The sequence below is a fragment of the Emydura macquarii genome, unplaced genomic scaffold (genome assembly GCF_026122565.2).
Source record: "Emydura macquarii macquarii isolate MOO-44397 ecotype Brisbane River unplaced genomic scaffold, CSIRO-AGI_Emac_v2 contig_2768, whole genome shotgun sequence".
Classification (NCBI taxonomy): Eukaryota; Metazoa; Chordata; order Testudines; family Chelidae; genus Emydura; species Emydura macquarii.
The window spans coordinates 5,914,552-5,938,466 of record NW_027132905.1 but is presented as its reverse complement, the minus strand read 5'-3'; the positions used below and the strand labels follow the sequence as shown (position 1 = coordinate 5,938,466).

The 23,915-nt window shown below is 44.2% G+C and overlaps 1 protein-coding gene across 1 annotated transcript in view; it reads right to left on the bottom strand.

The window, feature by feature from the left end:
- RASGEF1C (RasGEF domain family member 1C) overlaps positions 1-23,418 on the bottom strand; it is a 102,094-nt gene extending 78,676 nt beyond the window's left edge. The window contains exon 1 of the mRNA XM_067566503.1: positions 23,316-23,418. The gene's annotated coding sequence lies outside the window, so the exon portion shown is untranslated. The remainder of the gene's footprint in view (positions 1-23,315) is intronic.
- Positions 23,419-23,915: the final 497 nt, after the last annotated feature.

The following is a 23,915-nucleotide window of genomic DNA, read 5'->3' as shown; positions in this document are numbered from 1 at the left end:
ATCAATCTTACTACTTTTATTTATTATTTTATCACCACAGCATCTAGGAACCCTAGTCACAGACCCTTTTGTGCAAGGCACTATACAAACACAGAACAAAAAGATGATCCCTGTCCCACAAAGCTTACAATCTAAGCATAAGACAAGAGACCACAGATGGATACAGACAGCCAGGAAACAATGAGACAATATGAGTCACCATGATTGGCAGTGATATTAGCAAGCCGGTGGCCTCATCGTTGTCAATTTTTTAATAGGAGGATGTTTGTTTAAATCCTGAGACTGCTTTGAAAAAACTCAACTCTGAAGTCTAAATTGGCTGCCCAACTCCTCTAATCTAGCTCTCCTCTTTAATCTAGCTGCTCCTGGGCCCCAATTCAGCAAATCATTTAAGCACTTGCTTCAGCATGCAACAATCAACGGGGCTACTTATGTCATCAAATTTAAAATCCATTAAGTGCTCTGCTGAATACGATGGGATTACCCACACGCTTAAGGGCCTAGCTGAACAGAGGCCGTAGACATGTACAGTGGTCACCATATTAGGGAGTTAACATTTGCCAATAGATCTCACACAGTTACAGCACTTTCTCTTATTTTAAATGATAGGTAAAAACTGTGGTCTCAGATACAGTGTGTGGCAGCTACTGGCAAATACTGGCTTATGAATGGGTATTTGGGCTCCCAAATGAGGGATTTGAGAACCCAGGCCAAAGCCTCAAATCTGAAAGTTACTGAAAGATATTCTTAATATATTTACCTTACACAGAAGGAAGGACAACCAAACTGGACAGGATTTGAATCCATCTATTTAGGGAATCTAGGTTCAGGAAGGGCTTAGCTTACTGTGACTGGGGCTGTGCACAAAGTTCACCGAGACCAGTAGTGGAATGGGATTCTGGGGCAAGATGAATGCTAGGGGTGCAGACTCAGTACAATCCAAACCTCCAAGCAATTCAGGAGGCAGTCACCCACTACCATCCCCTGGGAACGGACACACTGGTTTGTGTAAATCAGATCTCCCACTGACTACACTGGACAGAGGATCTGGCCCTTAGGGAGGTAATGGAAAACGCTATACAAATGTTTGAAACACGTCTACGCTAGTGACACTCTTACCGGGAAGGACAATCATCTCCGTGCTGGTATTTCCAGCGAACAGAGGTTGGGAAAGCCTCAACATTTACAGTGCCCCTGAGCTGTTATGCTCCATGCAGTAACATCTATCATAGAACACCAGGGGCAGGAGGCCTCTGCAAGCTAACGTGAATCAGTGCAGCCAAGTCATCCAGAATCTCTCTTCAGGTCTCTCCCTTCCCGTGAGTAAGTTGGACAGGGCCTATGACCTTGTGGGCACAACCAGAATGGTATTACTAATACTGCCAGTCTCCACCCCAGCAAAGACAGCTCCGAAGCAGGCAGCAATGGCAAAGCAGATGCATCTGCCTGTACAAAAACTTGTAAGCACCTTGACGTGAGTAGAAATAACAGGTTTAGCAAACCGACTTTAGGAAGATTGGTAAGCTCTCGGTTTCGCCTATTCAGCACGATGATCAGATTCCGCTTTCGAATGGGCCACTATGTAACGCAGTCCTAGAGCTGTCTTTGGTATGCACAAGGGTGTTCCTGAGGCTGGCCGTTATAGTTATTGCCAATGTGAAAAATGCTAAACACACTGACAAAGAGAAGGGAAGTGACCTGGAAATGACAAACTGAAACAAGGCAAGGAGCGAAGACGGGGCTGCATAAGATGAAGATTTGCAGAGTTATATTGGTAATGCTCACTGAGGACGGATGATTGGTTTTGTCTGATATACTCCATGCAGCGCAGCCTTTGCTAGGAGTCTCTTTGGTTTGGGCAGCAGCTTTGTAGATTGGCAGCTGGAAAATTAATCTCACGTCTCTCCAGTAGTGGTGGGGGCAACACAGCAAAACCAGCTACTTGAGTTTTTCATCACGTAGGATATTACATCGAACGACAGAAATGCAGAGTCCGGAGTGCAGCAGAGGCTTCCCAGCAGAACGCATAGATCTGCTGCACGTAACTCTTCTCAGCTCAAACTGCAATTCTTAGGGCTGCATGCCATTATTTTATACTGGGAAGAAACAGAAAGTCAACGCAAAGGTAAAGAGCTCTTCATAGGAGTACGCAATGTCAGCAGTCACATCAAAGAGCAATTCTAAGTCCACAGTGCTAGGTCTCATTGCTGGAAGTTGTTTTATAGGGAATAGTAACTGTTAATTAATGAGGCACGGTAAATGACTGCACTTCCTGTTCAGAAGCCTAGATACAAAAACCCTTGGATATACCAGTACTTAGTATTGGAATTCACACGGTAAAAGAAAAACTTTAAAGTACCCAAAAGAAAAATCCAGAAGGAGATGGGGCTGTTGGGTTATACGGAGCCAGCTCTGAAGCCAGCATTCAGAACTGCCTCACGTGGGTTTAAGACCCTCATGTGTGAATACAAGGCTGCGTTGGTCCCCTTGGCACCCATGGGAGGAAGGTTGCAGGCTGCATTGTGCACAGGCCAGTTTAAAGCAGTACTTGTTCACTCCTGAATAAATGTTTCCAGACTGTCACAGCTTGCATTCTGGGTGGAGCTAGAGAATGTAGACTCAGGCCGTCAACCAGAGGGGAGAGGATGGGGGGCAATTGCCCAGGGGCCCAGCGATTTAGAAGGGCCGGGCGAAAAGGAAGAGAGAGATATATCGCCCTCTCCTCCACACCCCCCTTCCCTGGAGGCCCATGCTGCTCGTGCTCTCTGCTCCTCCCTTGAGCCGAGCTTATTTATTATGCGCCATGCAGGTTCCTGGGCAACTGAGGAGGTGGTATCTGCTACTCAGCTGCCCGGGTTCAACAGTCATCTCCCTAGAGAGTCCAAGGGACCCAGAAGCTAAGTAGCAGATACCACCTCTTCAGCTGCCCGGGAATCTGCTCGGCGCATACTAAATAAGTAAATCAAACCTGAGAACCTCTGGGTCATACTGCATGAGTCTCTACTGCAAACGGTCCCAAACCGTGGGGCATGCCTCCCTGGGGGTATGTGCAAGAACGTTCAGGGAGGTGTTGTTGGACCCATCGGTACTGACTGGCTGATGGATAAGCTTGAGGAGGCAGTGTCGGTGCCGTTGAGCTGAACACTATTCTGCTGAGATCTCAACTACACCACCACCACTGTCTTGTTGGCTCCATTAGTGATGAATTGCTACAACTGATGGCCAGTTTGGTCAGGTAAGAAGCAGCCTGCATTGGTCTGATTATAAATCTGGATAAAATTAAACTCCTGGCCATTGTCATCAAGCAGCCTCCAGCTCCAGGTTACAGCCAGCTCAGTATTAACCTGTCTGGACAGGACATCAAACAGGGAGCAACTGTCAAATATTTGGGTAGCATCATAGGCAGTATTGAAAGATGTGTATGCTCGTATAACAGCCGCTGCGTCCATGTTTCAGGCCCTTCATCGTGACATCAAGGTTGCTGCAAAGCTACAGAACCACAATTAAACCAACTCTATATGCATGGAAGTGAAATGCAGGCACTGAGGAAGGCGGAAGAAAGTCAGATTGATGTTTTCATTTCTCATTGTCTCCATCTTCTGCTTCATTTCAAGTGGCGGGACGAAATCAGAAATAAGGATGTTCGAAGCCAAATCTAGCAACCACCTCCATCAGCACTGGCTCAGTTTCGGCAGCTTTCTTATTACAGATACATTATTAGCATGGAAGAGCGATGAATTCCAAAGTGTGTGTATCAAGGAATGCCACTACCTGGCCAGCGTCCATGTGTGCGCCAAAAGCTCTGGTGGCTCGATGAGACTGCCAGTAATGGACATAAATTGAATATTTGGCCAGACCACCGTAAGGACCTTGCCAGACATCAATCCAGGTGGCGCTGTGTAGTGCGGCAGAGTGGCCTGAGCCTGAGGGACCACAACACTCCCCCAGGCTGGCCTCGCTCCCTTGCTGGAAGCCAGTGTAACCCAGTTTGGTTGTGGGAGCACGAATCAGAATGTTTTGGCTTGATCCCCACAGACCCAGTGGCAGAACACTCTGCTACTGTTAGGGCCCTGAGCTGGGACCTGCTGCAGTAGGGTGGGCCCGGGTCCCCCTACCCTATCTCTTGCTGCCGACATCACCCCTGGGGTGGCAGATATCTCACGCTAGGCCAGGAGGCCTGATAACTGGCTCTGCTCTGCTACAAGACCAGGGCCCCTGAACTGCTAACTGGAGCTGCCTTGCTCCCAGGTCAGAGTCTATAGACTGCTCCCTGCTCTGCCCCGCCCAGAACGCCGGAGCCCTAGACTGTTGATTGACTGTTTGTTACCGGACACAGAGTGGCCTCCCTCTGAGCCTGAAGGACCACTACAATCTGCAAGGGGGCAATGTCCCTTTGGGATCTGCCATGATGATGATGATTGTAGGAAGCTCTTTGGACTCCCACAGTAGCTTGGAAATAAATGTGTCACCATCTACAATCGGTACAGGAAAGATGACAAGAACCAAAGCGGTCTTCTTCAATATTTCTTATCCCCCTACCCAGGTACTTTTTGTGAAAGCTAACGTTTTTTGATCTCAGTAGTTTTTAAAATGGAAATCTCCTACTGTCTCTCCTCCACCCGATGGAGAGGTTTGGAAAGGCATTCTTCTGAAAAATCTGTCTTTGTTTTATGCAGTAGGAGAAATGACTGTTTCTACTATCTGTCCAGAAATTAAGACTTTTTCCCTGAATATTGTTAAAATAGTATGAAACATTCATGTTTCACAATACACCATTTAAAAAAACCCACATTTTTCCAACTGAGTATAGTGAATCCTTTCTATCTAAATGTCATAGTGAACCGACTCTTTAAAGACACACACACATTTTATAATGGTTTGTGGAAGACAGGAAATGTAAAATTCACAGTTACCATTCCCAAATATACCCCCAATGAGATGGGGCATATTTATTTTATACCCTGGCTAAAACATTTAAATCTACATCAATATAAATAAATCAGAGGCTGATCTTCTCTGCATTAGAATTACCATTTCATACAGCAGTCAGGACACATCTAAGAAGTGCACAGCCTTTGGAATCCATGCAATAAATAAGGTTGAATCTGAAGACCGTATCATGCATTAATTCATTACATCAATTCGTTGCATAGCAGAATGCTGTCATGTAAGAAATACAATGTGTGCAGTCGGAGCAAAGCTGCCAACAGTGATAAAAGACTAAGATTTTTTTATTTTTAAAATCAGAACTCAGCAGAAGACGTTTGGGGGGAAAAAAGTAATCACAGTGAGTGACGCCATCTGTTGAATGACAAGCAGAGAGCAGTTCAGAGAACACTGCATGTGAATGTGAATTAATGCATTAGCAAGCTGTCCTGTCATCTGCAGCTTCACCAGTCACAAAGATGCTCATTTGCAGAGCAGGATATAACTTGCCAACAGACAGGAGGAGTTCAATATCTATTAACAACCAGCCATTCCCCTCACACTGCTACCAGCAGCAGTGACTGCTCTGCTGCATAGAGCACCGCATTGGGAGATGCCCGGGAACACTTCAGGACTAGCCCTGAAGAGGAGGGTCTTTGCATACCCTGGTTTCAAAGCTGGGAAACTGTAACAGCTTTTAGGAAATGAAAGTCTAAATTTGGGGTTTGCAGGTCATTGTCAGAAAAATAGGGTTTCGTCTCCTAAATTTGCAGAATGCAGTCCTTCCACATACTCACTCCCTGGAGCGTCCTCTTCAAAAAGGAGCGAAGTGAAAGGACAGCATTTGGATGAGCAGGTTTCAGACCGGTGAAAATGTATTGTAAAAATTAGACTTACTCAAAATCCTCCTGGGCAATTCTCTGGTGGAACCCTGCACAGTGCTCTTCTTTTGCCAGCTGCTGAGGCTAACGCGGTTGATTTTGCTACAACAAAATCGCTGGACACAGATTTAAGGAGAAAATACAGTGAAGGGTTTGGGACTGGCTGAAAATATAAAAGGGGAAGCAGATGGGTAGATGCTGTTTACTTCTCTTTAATGTCACATATGCCCCTTTTTATTTTGAACCAGGAGAGAATGGCACATTTGGGGGACAGGATGGTATGAACACTATTTTCTCCCTTCCCCAGCTACCGAAACTGCCTTACATCCACTCCCACGAACTTCAGGCAGGCAGTGTGTAGTGGAGGGCTTGAGCCCTCTTGAGTCTCTACTGGGTCCCAGGAGGATCTCTCTTGTGATCTCCTGTTTCTGAAGGCTTAGCTCACCTTTCTGCTCTCAGAATCAAATCCTGGTACTACTGAAACAACCTGAGCAGTCAAATCATCCATGGGAGAAGGGAGGTTGGAGAAAGGAATCCTTTCCCCAGGGGCAAAGCCCTGAGAATGCATTAGCACAAGAATCTGCTGCCAGTTTCATGGGGGAGGGGAACAGCTGGTATATCTACATAGCTATCCACAGGGTCAATCTAAGCAGTCAGTCCTAATACAGGTATAGTAAGCACTGAAAAGTAAATGCCCCCTAACCAAAACGTGGACCTAAAGCTTCTACTTCAGCGCCAGCAAACACTTGAGAATATTTATTTGTCTCTAGTGTTTGCCTGATCACATGTGGCATTGTTGCAGTTTTTATATAATTCTTATGAAATGGCCACATTTTTCAAGTGGTGTCATAAAACATGGGGCAGTCTGCATGACAAATGTTAGCATATTTCACCACAGCTATATGCAATACTGAGGTATGGGGAACATTTACAGCTTTTCATAATTTTGTTTTTATAAACAGTAAACTTCACACTGGAATGACTTACACGGTCAGTCTCCTTTTGCTTTTCAGAAAAGAAATAGCGATTAGTGGTCGGAGAATTGGCAAACTTAACCTGTGAGCAGACTTATCTGATGTTTTCAAGGAAGAATGGTGAGATAAGATTTGTTTCTTTCTTAATGAATTTCTGTCTATTCCCCTTTTAAACTGATGTTTCTAAACCAGTTATTTGACATAAAATTTCATTTTCCAAATGGTACATATCACATACACATTGATTAGAGAGATATTCTGAGCCTTGAAATCAGGGTGGATTGATTTAAATCACCAAGAGAAAATCATTGATTTAAATCAAGTTTCCCACTGATACTTCTTCACATATTTCTTAATCAATGGTGCAAATCTGATCACTAAAACATGTTAATTTACAACTCAGTACAGCATTTTACAACATCTAGGAGGGTATACTTTGTGTAATTTTTTAGATAACTTGATTTTTATTAATTTAGGAAATAGTACACAACACTCATTACCTGTGTCAAACAGCAGTACATTAGGAATGGTAAATCTCACACACAAACACAATAGCACTTATATTTTATTAAACTAAATCTTAAATGTTACATAAATGTTTCACATTTGCAATTGCAGCAGTCTCCTGAGTTGACGGCTGTCCTTAAACACTTTTTTAATTTTCAAATTTTATTAACTCTAACAGACATCTAAACGTATGCTGTCCTTAAAACTTCTACAACTAGCTCTCATCTTCCCCACTCCCACTGTCCTTTTTATTCATAGACTGACACAGAAATACGCGTTTTCCTGTTTTTTCAACTCCCAGTCGATTTCTTAGCTTTGAGTGACTAATACCAAATGATGAAAATATTCTCTGTGTGCCTACAGAGAAAGCTACTGCTGTGAAAAGTTGGCTTAGCAACCGAAGGAACTCTGTTCAAGGTGCCTGGCTAATGATTTCCACCATCAAATAAAGTAAAATAGGGAATAGACTTACGGCATCACCATTATGGTCTGTGGCCATGATGTTCCAAAATAAGGGGCATATATTATGTAATATAAAATAAGAAAATGACACCCAGTGGCAACTGGCAACTCTAGTTTTCTCTTACTGCAGTTTTCTGTACCATATACTTGGGTGACAGATTCTAAACCTAGTTAACTAATTAAACAAGCCGTAGGATTAGCTAAGCTAAACATTTTTTCTAGCAACATCCAACAGAGCAAACAGCTTGGGAATTTACTTGTTAAATCAAACTTATACTAAAAGGCAAAGAGAGTCTTGAAGAATGATGCATGGCAAAGTTAATTATTTAAGTTACTGATCAGTTGATCCATATTGTTCTTCAGATATATCCACCTCTTCATCCACATCATTTTCTCCCAATAAGCAGTTTTCATTATGATGTTTCATTCTTGCAACTAGGCCCTGCATCTCCTTCTTCCACTGCTTACACTTGACACGTTTTCCTTTTTTACCCAGGGAAGGAAGTTCTTCAAAATATTCCCAGAGGGGGTCTCTCTTATGCCCAGAAGCCATGCCAGTTTTTCTGTGGCAAAAGTGTGGGGGAATATAGGAAGCTGTGTGTGTGCTGAATAATGTCTTCCCTTTTTTTTCCAGTCCACTCCACTGTTCCTTTCTACTCTGCCTCCCTCCTTTGTCTCTGTCTTTAAGACAGCGTCTTAACTAACTCCTCTGCCTTGCTTGGCCCAGCTCCACAACCACATAAGCACAGAACAACAACAATCCTATCCAGCCTGTGTCTTTCTTTGCACATGTGACTTTAGTCTGCTGAGAAACAAACTGAAACAGAAACTAAACGCCCAGAACTTTGAAGAAGCAAGAGCTGGTAGTTAAGCTGGACAGACTAGAGCCATTAATTCATTTTTATGAGACTGTAAGTGTAGGTTTAGCATGTTTGTGATAAGATTTAATTGGAACTGTTATTTTTTAAACGAGAGAGAAATTTAGTATTTTATTGATTTTTTAAAAAAAATCTGATTTAAATTAAAAAATCCATTTTTTAATTTAAAAAAAAAAAAAATATTTTTTATCAACCCTGCTTGAAATGCAACTTTTCTGTAGTTCTGAGGACTGGAAAGCTAATTTCTTGCAATACTTTTTTATTTCTAAGTTGGGCACTTCTAAATTGAAAAGCAATTTTTCTGCTTACTGGCGCAGACCTAATGTTTGAAAAAGATTAACAGCCCTGAAAACATTTATATTTAGATGGCAAAGACCTTCTAGCTCTCTAAGGTAGTGAGATTTCAGACCTTAGAGTCACACCTTTCTGATGATTATTTTGTTATTTTTTCTGCATAAGTTTCGTTATGAACCACTACAATTAGAGACTAATGGTACATAGTGTTAATTTCTAGCTGATTAGTTCAAGATGGCCAACATTCATGTTCAAATTCAAGTGGGAATGAGCAAAACTACAATCAGTAGAATAGGATGCTAAAAGCACAAAATCTCATGAGCTCGAAAGGCAAGAAACCAATACGCCAACGCTGGATTCCTATCAATTCCAATGAAGTATTTCAGTGTTTCTAGCCCCAGCAGATAATAAAATATTGGAACCTCAATATTTTCAATATTCCTTGGCCCTTTTTATGCTGGTCCATTATCAATAGGAACATCCTCAGCTTGCTGAGTCAAGGTGAAACGCACAACTCAGCCTTTTTTTTACCCTTTTCCTTAAATGGTCTCTACTGACAATCACTCATGCTTTACTTTTCTGTATAATGGTTTGGGTTAAGGTACTGTATGTGTTTCTAAATCATTCTGTGCTAGCTAATATCTTTGAAAAAATTAAACATCCCCCTCCCCCCAATATACACAGACAAATATAAAATAGTCTAACAAAGGAGAAAGAAGATGGGAAATATTCACTAGACTGAACCTCTCATTGTTATTGTGGAACAGCTTGTTCTCGTGCTAAGGATGTAAATAAAGTGTTCCAAAGTGTTCTATCCTTCGTTGCTAATATTTAATGTAAGGCTTTTCCACTAGATTATTAACATGCTTTTTTTTATCTTCAGTATAGCACCCTATGAACCCACTTATAGCTGCTCCAAGTCTAGTATGAAACAGAGAATTGTTTGCCTACAGCAGGTGAAATAACTAAATGTCACTTGTAGAAGTGTTGCACTGATTTTTCTGTGATTAAGTTAGTGGTGGGTTCAATAAAATACTTCGGCTGCATGGGTGACAACGTGTCTGTATTGTATTCATGCCCACTTAGATAGCTAGTGTGCAGTCACTATAAGAGAGGCACAGGAAGTGACACTGATACACGAGTTCTCTGTGAATGTATATGTGCTGAGCTGTGCTTTGGAGGACAGTGTGTATTTTAATGAAAGCCTGTTTAGTTGACCCTGTCCTGTGTCAATCTCCCTTCCTGTGAACAGTCTAAACCAAAACAGCACAATGTCTTCACTGCAAAGTTAACCTGGGGCTGAGCACCTGGGCTAGCCTAGTCCAGATGTGAGTATCTACACTGCAAATCCACACCTGAGCCATACCAAGTAACTGTGTTCACACTGGTGCTGCACTCAGCCTCATGGGGTGCTAGGACTTCCGGGGCATACCCCATGGTTCTTAGCGCGGAACCAAGCTGCACCATTCTAGGAACTGATTTGCAGTGTATTGTCCAAGGCTGGGAGTTGAGACCTTCCATCATCTGGTACGTTTTCTCGAGGGCTTTGATTTTTCTCCCTGCACCGAGGTCATGTCTGCCAGCTTATTGGGGACGTCCTCATAGAACTGCAGATTTCGGCTAATATCTCCCCTCACAACAGAGGTCCGCCAGAACCTTGTCATCAGTATTTGGCCAGCTGGCAGCACCCTGGGAGGATGATTTTCCCATCCCTGTTTAAGTGCTGGGGAAGTGCAGCAGAAATGTAGCAGGCAAACGTGGGGGTTTAAATGCTGGTGTACATATACTGGTGGCCTGGTGAAATTTGGGAAAGGCACGGAAGGGCTATCAGCACCTGAGTTAATTCGCCTGCATCCACACTGCAAAGTGGTCAGATTACCAGCCGGAGTGATAGTGGAGCTGGGGTTCCAGCCTATACCTCTCGCCAGGCCAGCCAGCCCTGGTTTAAAGCATGGGTCAGAGGCTTTTGCGTATGGACAATAGCTGGGTGAGGGACAACACCCAAATAAGAGCCCGGGTTAACTCTGTGGTGAAGACAGCCCCTCAGAGAACGGGAAGAGCTCCTTGGCCTAGTTCAGCAGTCCTAAATCCTGCAGCAGCATTGGTATCAAACCTTCATCCCTCTCCCCAGTGCAGATCGTGTAATTGCTCCCAGATCTGATGCCACCAGACCACATGACCAGCTAACGAAGGGACAAGTGCCTGACCTGCTGACGTGCAGAAACGGGAGGTTCAGCAGCCAAAGAGGAGTAATAAACAGGCAACAAACCCAGGCACCAATCTCTCCGTATGGATTTACATTCCCCTCTCTGGCAGGACAATGAAGCCGCTTGTTTGCTGTTTTACGAACTTGTTGTTTCGAAAAATAGCGCGTCGCCCCCGTAGCCAGGGTCACACAGGGGGCATTAAACCACAAACCTCAGGACGCCTCAGACCCTGGCCTGGTACAGTTCCCTTCAACCTCGTGGAACGGGAAGAAACAATCTGTGGTTTTGTGATGTGTAAAAGCCAATTGTTCAAACCGCCGGGGAACTCCACTGGCCCTCAGTTTGCACCCGTGCTCTGACAAAGTGCTTCCTTCCTGGCCCCCCCAACTCAGGCAGTTCAGTGCAGTATCAATTTTCACAGCTCCTGCACTTTTCGGAGGACTCAGGAAGGGGATAGTCCTCGTCCACCCCCCTCAGCCGGTGCAGGAGAGTCTTGGGGGCTTCCTCCAGGGCACTCTGAGTGACCCTTATCATGGGGCTGCCAGCCAACCACCTTTCCCTTGGGAGGCGAAACAGGTCTCACCTTTAGACAGTTTCTCCTACTATGCCACCTACATTTTCCTTCACTTAACTTCATCCCTTACTGGCTGGAGAGCACAAATGTATTTCTGCTACCACGAACATTTCAGAACCTTGACATCAAGATGCTCAATGGGAGTTTCACTATCAAAAATAGTTAGCATACCGCAGCTGTACCCGCACCGATACATGTGTCATCTTAAGCATAACATTTGCTCCTTAGAATGCAAACCATTTTACAGGGTGCAGTTGTCACGCATTTCCTCAACCCCAACCATGTAAAACCCTTTACACATTCCTCGCACCATGTGCTCATAAGTCACTTGCCACAGGGATATTTTTTTTTTTAAATTAACCCTATCAAAACATCAAAAACCAAAGCTTTTCTAGTGACAGAACTCAGATTTCTCATTTTAGCTCTTTAAACGCCTATGAATGTGGCTGTATAGGATAGGTCACTCTTCCTTCAACATACCATTAATAACCATGGGTGTACCTGTAAGCTGAGGCTTGCGTGAAAGATGTGACATATGCAAAGTGCAATGAACAGAATTGTAGAGCAACCCGTATGCACAATTAAGTCTATAAAAATGAAGCCCAGGTATCTTATTAACAAGAACTATTAGAAAGTAGTTACAGTTTTAAAAGTATCTTAGAAACATCACTTGGTCAGCAGAGGCAGTATAACTTTCTCTTTTAAAACACGACTATCTGAAGGGGTATTTATGCTTTGTGGGGGAAACATGCCTACTTTCATTTACCAAATGAACAGAAGACCAGATTCTAGTCTCACTTACACCAGTATAAATCTGGAATAGTGCCAATGAATAAATAAATTGCTGGACCGACTCTGGATTTGCATCAACTTAACTCAGTTGAGAGGCTTCGCAAGAGAAATACTCCTGATGACATGCTCTGCCACAATATGGCATTTGAACTCCTACTCCAGCCCCTGCTAGACCTGTTTTATTGATAATTACTGACTTATTGACTCTCAAGGTTTCAATCAGGCACTTAGTGCTTGCCTCAGTATCTCTGCTAAAGTTCTCTTTTAATGGCCTGATCTCACTAATGGCAGTGGAAAGACTCCCATTTATAACATGTGAGTTGGATGAAGCTGTAGGTGCTCAGGAGTAGATCTTCCAATCTAGCCATGAAAATTAAAAAATCTGAGCTGTCTCCCCTACCATCCGTACTTTTCGTAATACAAAATCTCCAGATCTACAACAGAAAGTTTCCAATATGTTCACGTTTTAGAATTCAGAATTAACACACAAGGCTTGATTCTCCTCTTGATCACACAGGCGTAAATCAGGAGTAACTCTCCTGAAGTCAGTGGAGCTCCCACAGTGCAAAACTGATGGGAGAAGAAAGTCAGAGCTATGGTACACCTCACATCATTTAGGCTTTATTTCTATTTTATAATAATAGAGTGGGCTAGACTGTTTATTAGATGTGCACACTCCCCTAAAGGCTGCTAGATTTGTATTTTATGTTTAGAGTTGAATTTTATGACTATACTTTGTCTTATTACAGTTGTCATATGCAGTTCCATTTACAGAACATACCTTGCTATAATACACAAAGCTGTTAGCTCCCAAGAGAGACTTCTATCTGACTGACACAATCCATCAGTGACATTTTATCACAACCGCCTCTTTGAAACGTTTTATGTTTTTGTTTTTTAAACACAATAGAGCCTATATTCCTGAATATTCACGTTGGTTTACATGACAGTGTGCTAAACTCTCCACAGCATATCGATTTGCAATCTATGACCTTTAAATTACCTAGCAACAACTAATAACAATAGCAACAGCATCACACAATATCTTCCATGTGAAAAGAATCCAAGTTATTTTCATTAGCAAAGATCACTCATGGATGTGTGCTTTTCATGTGATCAGTCCATTGCTGACAGGTACTTAATATCATTAAATGGAGCTTTACCGTTCAAAAAAAACCAGGTATTTAGTAATACACATGGTCATACTGCAGTGTACTAACTAAACATAGTGTAGATGATTACATACATTAGTCATTTCTTATGTAGTATTGATAAATAACAATATTAAAAGAAGACAATGACTTCCTAATTGTATACATGTATTATCTAATCATATCTAATAGCCAGTTACTAATTCTAGATGCGAAAACTAAGGAACCTACATCATATCTGATATTACAAAGAATGTATTTAGGATATTAAAGTTAATGTGATTTATGCATGTGCTTAACTTTGCTGAACAGGAGTGGACCTGAACAAATGCTTAAAGTTAAGCAGGTGCTTGAGTGCTTTGCGGAATCACTCAGCCACCCGGTCACAGAACAGATGCATTTCAATCTTCACACAGGCCTGATCTTTAGTAACCTGTGGATTTGCCATGGGATTCGGTATTTGCAGCTGTCTGTGTAGCTTTGATACATTATTTAATACAATATTAATCTAGTTCCAGAGGGGTGGCCGTGTTAGTCTGTACACAGCAAAACAACGAGAGTACTGGGGCACTTTAAAGACTAACAAATTTAATTTTTGCAGGCATAAGCTTTCGTGCGACTCAGACTCAGGTACCTCTGCATCTGACGAAGTGAGCTGAGTCTCACGAAAGCTTATGGCTACAAAAATTAAATTTGTTAATCTTTAAAGTGCCCCAGTACTCTCGTTGTTTTTGCAATATTAATCTAATATTCCAACTATAAATGATCCATATAACTAACTTCAGCCCCCACACTCTCTTCTGTACACATGCATAACGAGGTTCTGCCAAGTTCCAACTCTATAGGTTGGGAGGGGTAGAGTTGGGGTCAGGAGGTGCCTGCAGATTCTTCCCCACTCCTTTCAAATCAATAACTTATACTTATTTTCCCCTTAACAAGAGAGATTCCAGAGGCAGCTATGGGATAGCGGAGCCCTGGCAGCATGACTCCTTTACGAAGCATGCTGTCCAGTGATCGCAGGGAACAAAGAAGGGAAGGGAGCCTTCAGTAGTCCACTGAGCAGGTACACTTTGTCTATGGTGGATGTGCCACCCAAGAGAAGAATTAGAGGGAAACTCTTTATGTGCATACTCATCGTTTCTATAACCTGTATGGGGATATCTCGACACAAAGAAACATCAGACCTTTATTTTATAACGCTGCAGAACTAAGCATCTTCCTGTTTGTCTGGATTTCTCTTGAACCTGATTTGATTCATATGAGATAAATTGCTATGAATGTTTACCATGGAACATGCTGTCCATACCACACATGCCATATGATGTTTATATGATTGCATATGCATTAAAATGGAGAGAGTATATGTTCCCATTTAAATTATTGTAATCAGGAAATGAGCCATGAAGTGTCTTAATGAAAACAGGTTAATAGAGAGACAAGGTGGGTGAGGTAATATATTTTATTGGACCAACTTCTGTTGGCGAGCGAGACAATATTATTTCTCCTACCCTGTATCTCTAAGATCCTGGGACCGACACAGCTACAACATGTTAATAATTGATATTAAAGTTTAAATTAGAATCTTTGGAATTTCAGTCAAAGACTTTTAAATACATCAAAAATACAGTAATCACACATCATAATCACATGCTTGTGCATACTACATCAGTGCCAGGAGCTGGGGAATTTGATCTGAATGGATATGAACTACTGACACATTTTAGAATCATTTCATGATTTTATAATTGACTAATAACAAAATGCACAGCTCACTCCAAAGCTTGTGTCTTGCACTGCCCCAGTGGAAATATGCAGTGAGTCTTCTTATGGTTATGCAGATGTGAAGCTAACCGGAAGGAAGGGATTGCAAAGTAGCCACGGCCTCAAACTTGACCTGCTAGAAATAATTATACTTTGGAGGTAAATGGAAGGCATACTGCAATCGAGCAGTGGGGATTGCGGTCACTGCTGTTAATAGACATTTCAATGCATGAATTTTAGAGCTAAAACAGATCGCTGGATATCTGAGTTTGATTTAAAAAGAGAGAGAGAATCCACAGACTAATTATCGGCAGCAGCAGCTGCTATTATTTTGGGCCCCAATTCAGTAAAGTGTTTAAGCATGTGCCTGTAGTGATGGGGCGTGAGCGGTCAAGCCTGATGCTTAGATTCTGATGCCAACCCACAGCAACCTGGGGCAAGGCATAGGAGGGAGCTGGAGTGAGGCAGGAAAGCAGGAACAGAGGGGGTCTGGGATAAGGAGGACAGGAACCAGGAGCAAGCAGGAATGCAGGGCTCAGGAATCAGGAAAGGTCCATCGTGGCTGGCAGGCAGAGATTCCTCTCCTGGCTCAGACAACTTCCTGTGCCGCCTCCTGGTTTAAATTGAGTTCCCCAGCCAATCAAGGGTGTTGGATGTTTTCCCCCAATCAGGAGCTTTGGGGGCAGAGCCATTTGTGAGCTAGCAAATCACTGGCTCCCTTCTCCAGCTGCTCCTCTGAGCTGTTGGGTGGTGGTTGTGGTCTGAGCACTGCCTGGGACCAGTGGGCCCAGCTTTGAGACCAACAAACCCTCACAGTGCCTAACTTCACTCATACTCTTAAGTTCTGTCGAATTCAGTCGGACGTGAAATTCATCCCTGGACAGAGATCCTTTCCTGGACCTTTCAGAACCATGATAAGACCCTCAAATCAGCTTAGAGCTCCTCCTGAAATGTACTGCACAACACCAATTAGCTGATAAATGCTGTTCTCACGGCTGCCATCTTTGAGTTGCTGGGGCATAACCAAGAATATAAACAGAAAGAACAGTTACATTTCATGTGCATCCAGTGAGGAGAAACACGATCAATGTTTGCCAAATGGGAAAGGACAAAATCAGCTGGGGAAATTGAGGTGAAGCTTGTAAGAAGGAGGCAGAGGTCAAAGGGAAGTCTCTCTTCAGCCAAATAACCTGGCACGTGCTTCTAAGAACATGAGGTAAAAGATGAAAAGACTTTTTTTGAAGCAACAAGTGAAAAATAAGAGTATTAATTACTAATGTGTCTGTTCATAAATGCCAGGTGCAGAGTCGCAGTAATGAGTATAACAACTAGAAGTACTATTAACTGATGGAGTTTATGATCTAACAGGCACCAATGAAAGCCCGTTGGGTCATTCACATAACTAGAGGGTTAATTTGGATGGGAAAATGCTCTAAAGAGACGAAGATGTGTCTACAGTATAGAATTCCAGTGAACATTAGAGTGCATTGATGAAAGTTGATAACTATAGTATGGGCATAATTAGAGTTGGGTGAAGAACAGACTTTCCATCCTGCGGAAAATTCTGAGAGATTTCAAAATTTGGTTTTGTACCAAACTGTAGAAATTTCAGAATTTTTCATGAAACTCGATATTCCTAAGTATTCTGTTTTAAATAAGGTCTAAGTGTTTTATTTTGCCTTCGTTTCAACTTGTATGTTATATAATTTACAACATTATAAATAAATGTATATATTGTATATAAATAAATAAATATATACTTCTATAATTTACAACATTATAAAATATCTCTTTTGTATGATATAATTAGGGCCCTATCAAATTCACGGTCCATTTTGGTCATAGGATTTTAAAATCTGTAAATTTCACAGTTTCAGATATTGAAAACTGAAATTTCACGGTGTTGTAACCACGGGGGTCCCGACCCAAAAGGTGCTGGGGCGGGGGACTGCGAGCTTTTGCAGAAGGGTCGTGGTATTGCCACTCTTACTTCTGCGCTGCTGCCTTCAGAGCTGGGCGGCCAGAGAGCAGTTGCTGGCCGGGTGCCCAGCTGTAAAGGCAGTGCTTCTGCCAACAGCAGCGCAGTAATAAGGGTGGCAATACCATACCGTACCACTTTCACGTCTGCGCTGCTGCTGGCGGCGGCAGTGCCTTCAGAGCTGGGCTCCCAGCCAGCAACCACTGCCCTCTTGCTGCCCACCTCTGTGAAATCTGGTCTTCCCTACAATAGCCAGATTCCACAGGGGAGACCAGATTTCATGGTCCATGACGCATTTTTCACACCTGTGAATTTGGTAGGGCTGTAAATATAAAGGTAACATAAAAGTAACAATGATAAAGTCAAAATGAAATGTTTCGATAACTTCCCATTAAAATGTCAATGAAATCAATACGTTGCCAAAAAATATTTTGATTTTAATCAAATCAATATTTTGTTCTGTCTGAAAATTTTCGACCAGCTCTAGACAAAATCTTCACATTCCAGCAGCTGAGGATCCTGAAGTATCTAAGGACTGTGAACCTCATTGACAAAGAGTGGGTAAAGCCCTTCGGTGACAGAGGCAGACCCCCAACCCTGCCATGCTCTCTCTATGAGCATTAAAGTGTGAGCAATTCAAAGCAAATTCTTTTGTGTTTAAAGTTCAGCCACTCTCTTTTCATGTATTCCTGGAATGTGCTGAAATAAAACAAAACAAAACCATGCAGAGAGGCAACTCACAGCCACAAATGACTTTAGTTAAATGTCAGAACTGGAAACAACTATGGTTTGCTTACCAACCTTTAAAACACAAACACACACACACCTATTTATATGTATATACACACTGGCCCAGATTCTCCAGTCTGCTAAGGCCTCTTTGTAAGCAGTATAAAGTGGCCTTAAACCAGCCAGAAATTCCAGCTGAGAATTTCCCTTGTACAGAAGAAATCTATACTAGTGCCAGATATCTCCCCCACCCCTGTGTAAAGGGGGAAAAGGCAACATATCAGGGGCTTGGCTAAGTTGAGCTCTGCTATGCCTGATCTTCTGCTGACCTTAGGAACCTTACACCTGCGGCAGAAAACAAAAGAAAAGCCCTTCCCTCTCTAATGTGCACCAGGACCTGGGAGCCCTGAATCAGAGATTGCAATCACTCCTTGATTACGACATCTGAGCAAGATTCGGGACCAGTGCTGATAGAAGTTTATTGTTTGATAGTATTCATTTGAACATGCTTGTTGACTGCCGTTGCAGGCAGAGAGTATTTTGGTTTTGGGCCTGATCCAATGGACCCTGAAGTCAATGGGAGCCTTTCTATTGATTCCAGTGGCTGATGGGTCAGGCCCTTTGAGACCCTTTCAGTAATAGCAAGGACTTTGCTGTTTAACTAAACGTCACCCTTGATTTCAGAGCAGTCACGGAGGAACGCTCGTAGCACAGGTTTGGGAGCTAAGCACTCCTGAGTTCTGTCCCTGGTTTGGGCCTTAGATACCGTGGTGCTGGGATAGATTTAAAAGACCCTCTTGGAATACGGGAATTGCCACACTGGATCAGATGAACACAGGTCACCTACTCCATGATTTTGACACCAACAGGGGACATTCCAGATGCTTCAGAGGAGGTGCTGTAGATAGTTATGGGATAGTTCACTTGGAAGGAGCTCCCACTCAACACCCACAAAACTGATACATCAACCGCCTGAAAACTCCCCTTTGCTGTGAAGTCTATGAAAACCTTGCCAGTGGCTACGCTGCTGGTGGGCTGAAGCCACAGCCTATCATGGCGACGAATGCCGTCTTCTTGTTTCCTTGTAATCTCTCCCCATTGATCTGTCTGTACCCATCTGTTATCTCTTGTCTTACACTTAAACCGTAAGCTCTTTCAGGCGGGGACCATCTTTATGTTCTCTCTTTGTACAGCACAGCCCGTGCAGTAAAGTAGAGAGTGTCTGGATGCAGCTCCTGGGCACTACAATAATACAACTAAATAATAACCTGCTCCCTGGGGAAGTTCCCAGTAGTTAGAGACTGGCTTAAACCCCAAAGCAAGAGGTTTATATCCCTTTCAAACCTCTTCTTTATTTTCATATTTGCTATGCTAACTCTGGATGTTCTTGTGAGCCATATAAATGTCTAGTCCCTTTTGAATCCTGCTAAACGCTTGGCTTTGATCATATATGGTGGCAATATTGTCCATGGGCTAATTGTGTGAAGCAGTGTTTCTGTTGCATCAAACCAGCCTTCTGCTTGGCTGATTAGTGTCCTGCGTCCTTAAGTATAAACAAATAGCTGGCTTCCAGATATAATTTTGAAAATTCTCTGCTAAACAATATATAAAGCAAAGCAAAGCAAAGCAAAGCCTTAAGCAATTCAAGGACCACTACACAGAGCCTGGTTGCTGAAAGAGATGTGTAAACATTACCCAGATTACACACAGTGATACCACCCTCAGCCAGTGATGTGAAAAGCATGAATCACATTCTTACCCAGCTAAATTACCCAAGAATCTAAATAAGCCTGCTAATTATTTCTAAGGACTTTTAATATTACTGTCCCTAAAATTTGATTAAATACCACTCTAAATCCTTTCAAATGAACATCATTAGAGAAAGCTGGCTTGAGAGTGCAATAAAAATGTTTTTTGTTTCCCATTGACTAATGGCTCTTTGGTAAAGTGTGCTATATTTTAATACTACACACTGCTCTCCTTTGCTAAATTGGGGGAGTGATGATATAGAGTTCAACAGGGATATGGCCCTCCTCTTTGTTGATCATCTTAAGACTATTTAAAACTCTGTGCTTAAGGAAGATGGCAGGCTCCAAGGGAGAAGGGTTAAGATCTCCAACTGTTCTAAACTGTCAAGCAGGAGGGGTGGAATTAGATCATTTAAAAGCACTGCGAAATGTTCAAGGCGGGTTAATGCAGCAGCAAAGTGGAATGTTAAATTTTCCCATCTTCTTTGCAAGAAATGTGTCGCTCCCAGGCCAGAGAATTTTTCCAGTGTAAAACTAACAACACTACAGTGCAATTTTAGAGTGCTCATTATTTTGAGTTGGATCACTGCCGCCAACAGCGATTTCCTGAGGAGGGGGCTCAGAGAAGAAGTCTCCAAGAGGAGACAGTCACAGTGTTCCTCCCAATTATGCCACAGGGAAAGGCGGTTTGACTCCATGGGATTAAACGTTAAGGCTCATTTCCAAACCTGGCTGATCCCCAGGCATCTTGGCACATCCCAACGAGCCAGCAGAAGGCCAAGGCCATCTGTGCAGAGTCCCCATGCCTCCACAATGACACCATGCAGCACATCTCCCTAGCAGTATGGCTTGAATGGAACTGCACTACCAGGCACCCCCCACCCCACCCCTGGCTGCCCCCAGCTTCTACTCAGTTCCCACCCTTTGCTGTATTATTCCTTCTGTGTAACCTCTGTGAATTCACAGGGCAAACAAATGTGTGTATCTGCACACACTCAACCCAACCTTGGTCCTGCCCCTGTCCAACATAAAGCAAATCCAATCCTCACCCGCTTCCACAGTCAGATCCCGCCCAAAACAAGCTCCCTCCAACAGGTCTTGGAAAGTGGGGAGAAAGAGGAGGGAGAACAGTACCATGCGGGCTTATGATACATCCTCCTGTGCAGGAGAGGGAAAAGCAGCTGCAGTGGGTTTTCTCTGTGCGTCGATCTAGGTAGCATGAACTGTCCCATTGTTAGGACCTGGTATTGCAGGTCTGTCTTAGTGGGAGTTTCGTTTGAGTAACAATTGCAGGATTGAGCCTTTTGTGTTGTGCTGGGATCGGAAGAAGTAAGATTATATGATTTAACATAACAAATAATAGATCACATTTTTCTCTCAGTTACACCAGTGTAAATCCAGAGTGAATCCACTTAAATCAACAACTGTGGAGTCACTCTGGATTTCCATCATTGTAAAATTGTCCCAAAACACATATCCCATGAAGCGATTGCAGTGAAGAAAATTTTAAATATACAAAACTCCTGAGCAAGAGTTTTCTTCACTCTGATGTAGATTTTCCTATTCTAGGATTCAATTACAAAACAGAAACAAAAACCTGCACGCTGCAGAGAAAATGCACGTGTAGGTATTATCTTTCCTCGAGTACAGATAGCTATACCACAAAACCCATATTAAAGTTGAGTGGCTTAAACCAACAAAGAGTTCAGGAAATACAGTCCAGGAACAAATTGTTCCTGTGCATCTCTCTTTCCTCTCTCATGCCTTGAACTTCACACTATGCCACTATCTCTTTGAAGCAGGACTGCACAGAGATCTGTCACACCCTGCATCATAACATCACTGGATATATCATGTCCATCTTCAGCTCATAGTATTAAACTGATTACTGGCAGGGTCCACTGCAGCTGCTCCTGTGGAGTGTTAATTAGTACTAGGGACATGTTCATAGTGTAAATGAATCTTGACATGACAGAGCATGACAATTTCTTCAGAGCCACAGAGATATACAGCATAAACGTACATCCAGAAACTGAAACCATTTCACTGTTAATCAGAATGTGCAGATTACAGCTGTTATAAACAAGCATGTGCCCAGAAGGTGATTTTCAGAATCTAACAATTTGTCCACTTTGAGGATTTGTTTTAAATAATAGGACCAAGCCAACCACATTATAAATTAATCTCCTGAAAAACATTATTCAATATATGAACAGAGATGTCTTTAAACCTGAAACAGAGAAAACAGTCCCTGAAATGACATTTTCCCAGCATTTCTCTACCACAGCGGTGTCAATTTAAATCAAATTTTGGTTGAAAGAAAATTATGCTCAGTTTGAGATTTTATCTGTCAAGGTTGAGCCTGAAACAAACGTTTATTGCTGAATTATACATTCCTGCTAGCCCAGGATTTCTAATGGAAGTAAAGAGACGCACCAAATCAAGACTACTGACTGCTCTCCCAAATCCTCACTAAAGGACTTGTATGCACAGGAGCAAAAAGGTAACTGTCTATAAACAAAATACTATTTCATTGTCAACTTCTTTGCATTGGAGTTCATGCAGCAGAAATAAACAAAAACTTTGGTGAAATGCCAGCTGCTTCCTTGTTAGAAGACAATATAAGCATCCAACAAACGGGATCCATAGATCACTTTGAATCAAGTGTTAGGGACCCACAGAAAGCAGAAATCACGTACACACACTCGCACTCCAGCCTACATCAACAACTTCAGTGATCGGCCCCCCACTCTGATTTAACTACGTCCCATCGTCGGGCACTAAGCCCCGGAGATCCTCCACTCACAAAGGGTCCCGAAGGGGTTCTCACCACCCCGGCTTCATTCATCTCCAGTCTCCCGTCAAGCTGTCCTCCAGCAACACACCACAATTCAACGCAGCACGTTGCTAACCCGCGCCGGGCTCCCGTCCTCGCTCGCTGGATGGAGGAGCCTTTATTCGACCCGAAGTTTACCTTCCCCACCCGAGGCACGCCGGGCAGCTCCCTGCACGGGGTGGCGGTGCAGCCCGCCCGCCGGTTCTCAGCCCCCCCCGCACGGTGCATCGCTCGGTCCGCCACGAGCCATTCCGGGCCGGCAGAACCCGGCAAGGTGCATCGCCGCACATTTCGGTCACGTTCCCACAGGCGCGGCGGGGGGGGGGGGGGGTTGCAATTTTTTTTTTAAAGCAGACAAGCCATTTTTGCAGCCGGGCAAACGTGCTGCTCCGGCCGGGGGCGGGGGCACGTGGGCCAGGTCTGCAGACGCTTTTCTATTGGGGGGGGGGGGGGGTTAAAATAATAAATGACCGGCTCCAAGGGGACCTGCCCGAGGCAGGGCGCGGACGGTGCCGGCGCTGGCTAAAGCCGCAGCCCGAGGCAGGGGGTCACCGCATCGCCGGGCAGCGGCACCATCCAGCCAGCGGCTGGCGCGCCCGGCCCGGGCTGCTACTTACCGGAGCTGCTCCTGCTCCAGCCGCGCCGGGCGTAGCGCCCCGGCTCCTCCACCGCCCCACGAGGCGGCCCCGCGCGCGCCTCCGCCCGCTGCCGCTAGACTGGAGAGCGGCGGCCGGCTCCGAGCAGCTGCGGCTGCTGCTGCTGGTCCGCGCGGCGGCGCCTCCTGCCCAGCCCAGCCTCGGAGCCCGGGGCGCAGCAGCCAGGGCAGAGAGCGCCGCCTGGCCGCCGCGCGGGGGATCGGGGCCGGGGGGCGGAGCTCCCTCCCCGCCTCGCCCGCGCCGTGTGGCTCCCAAGCAGCAGGCCCCGGGGCAGGGGACAGGTGCGCCTTGGCCAGCTGCGGGCCACTCCGCCCCAGCCTCCCCAGCGGGCAGAGCGGAGCAGGGGCAGCCCCTTGTGCTACAGGCCGGGCGGGGGCTAGGGCAGGAAACAGCTGCTGCTTTCCTCGGGCAGCCCCGCGGGAGGGTTAAAGGGGGCAGGGGGCAGCCCTGGAGGGGCTCCAGGGAGTCCAGCTGTTCCCCACGAGACCCTGTCTGCTGGGAGCTGGGGCTGGGCGCTGAGCTCATCGCAGCGGGGCTTTGGCCGCTCCGGGGCCACCTTCA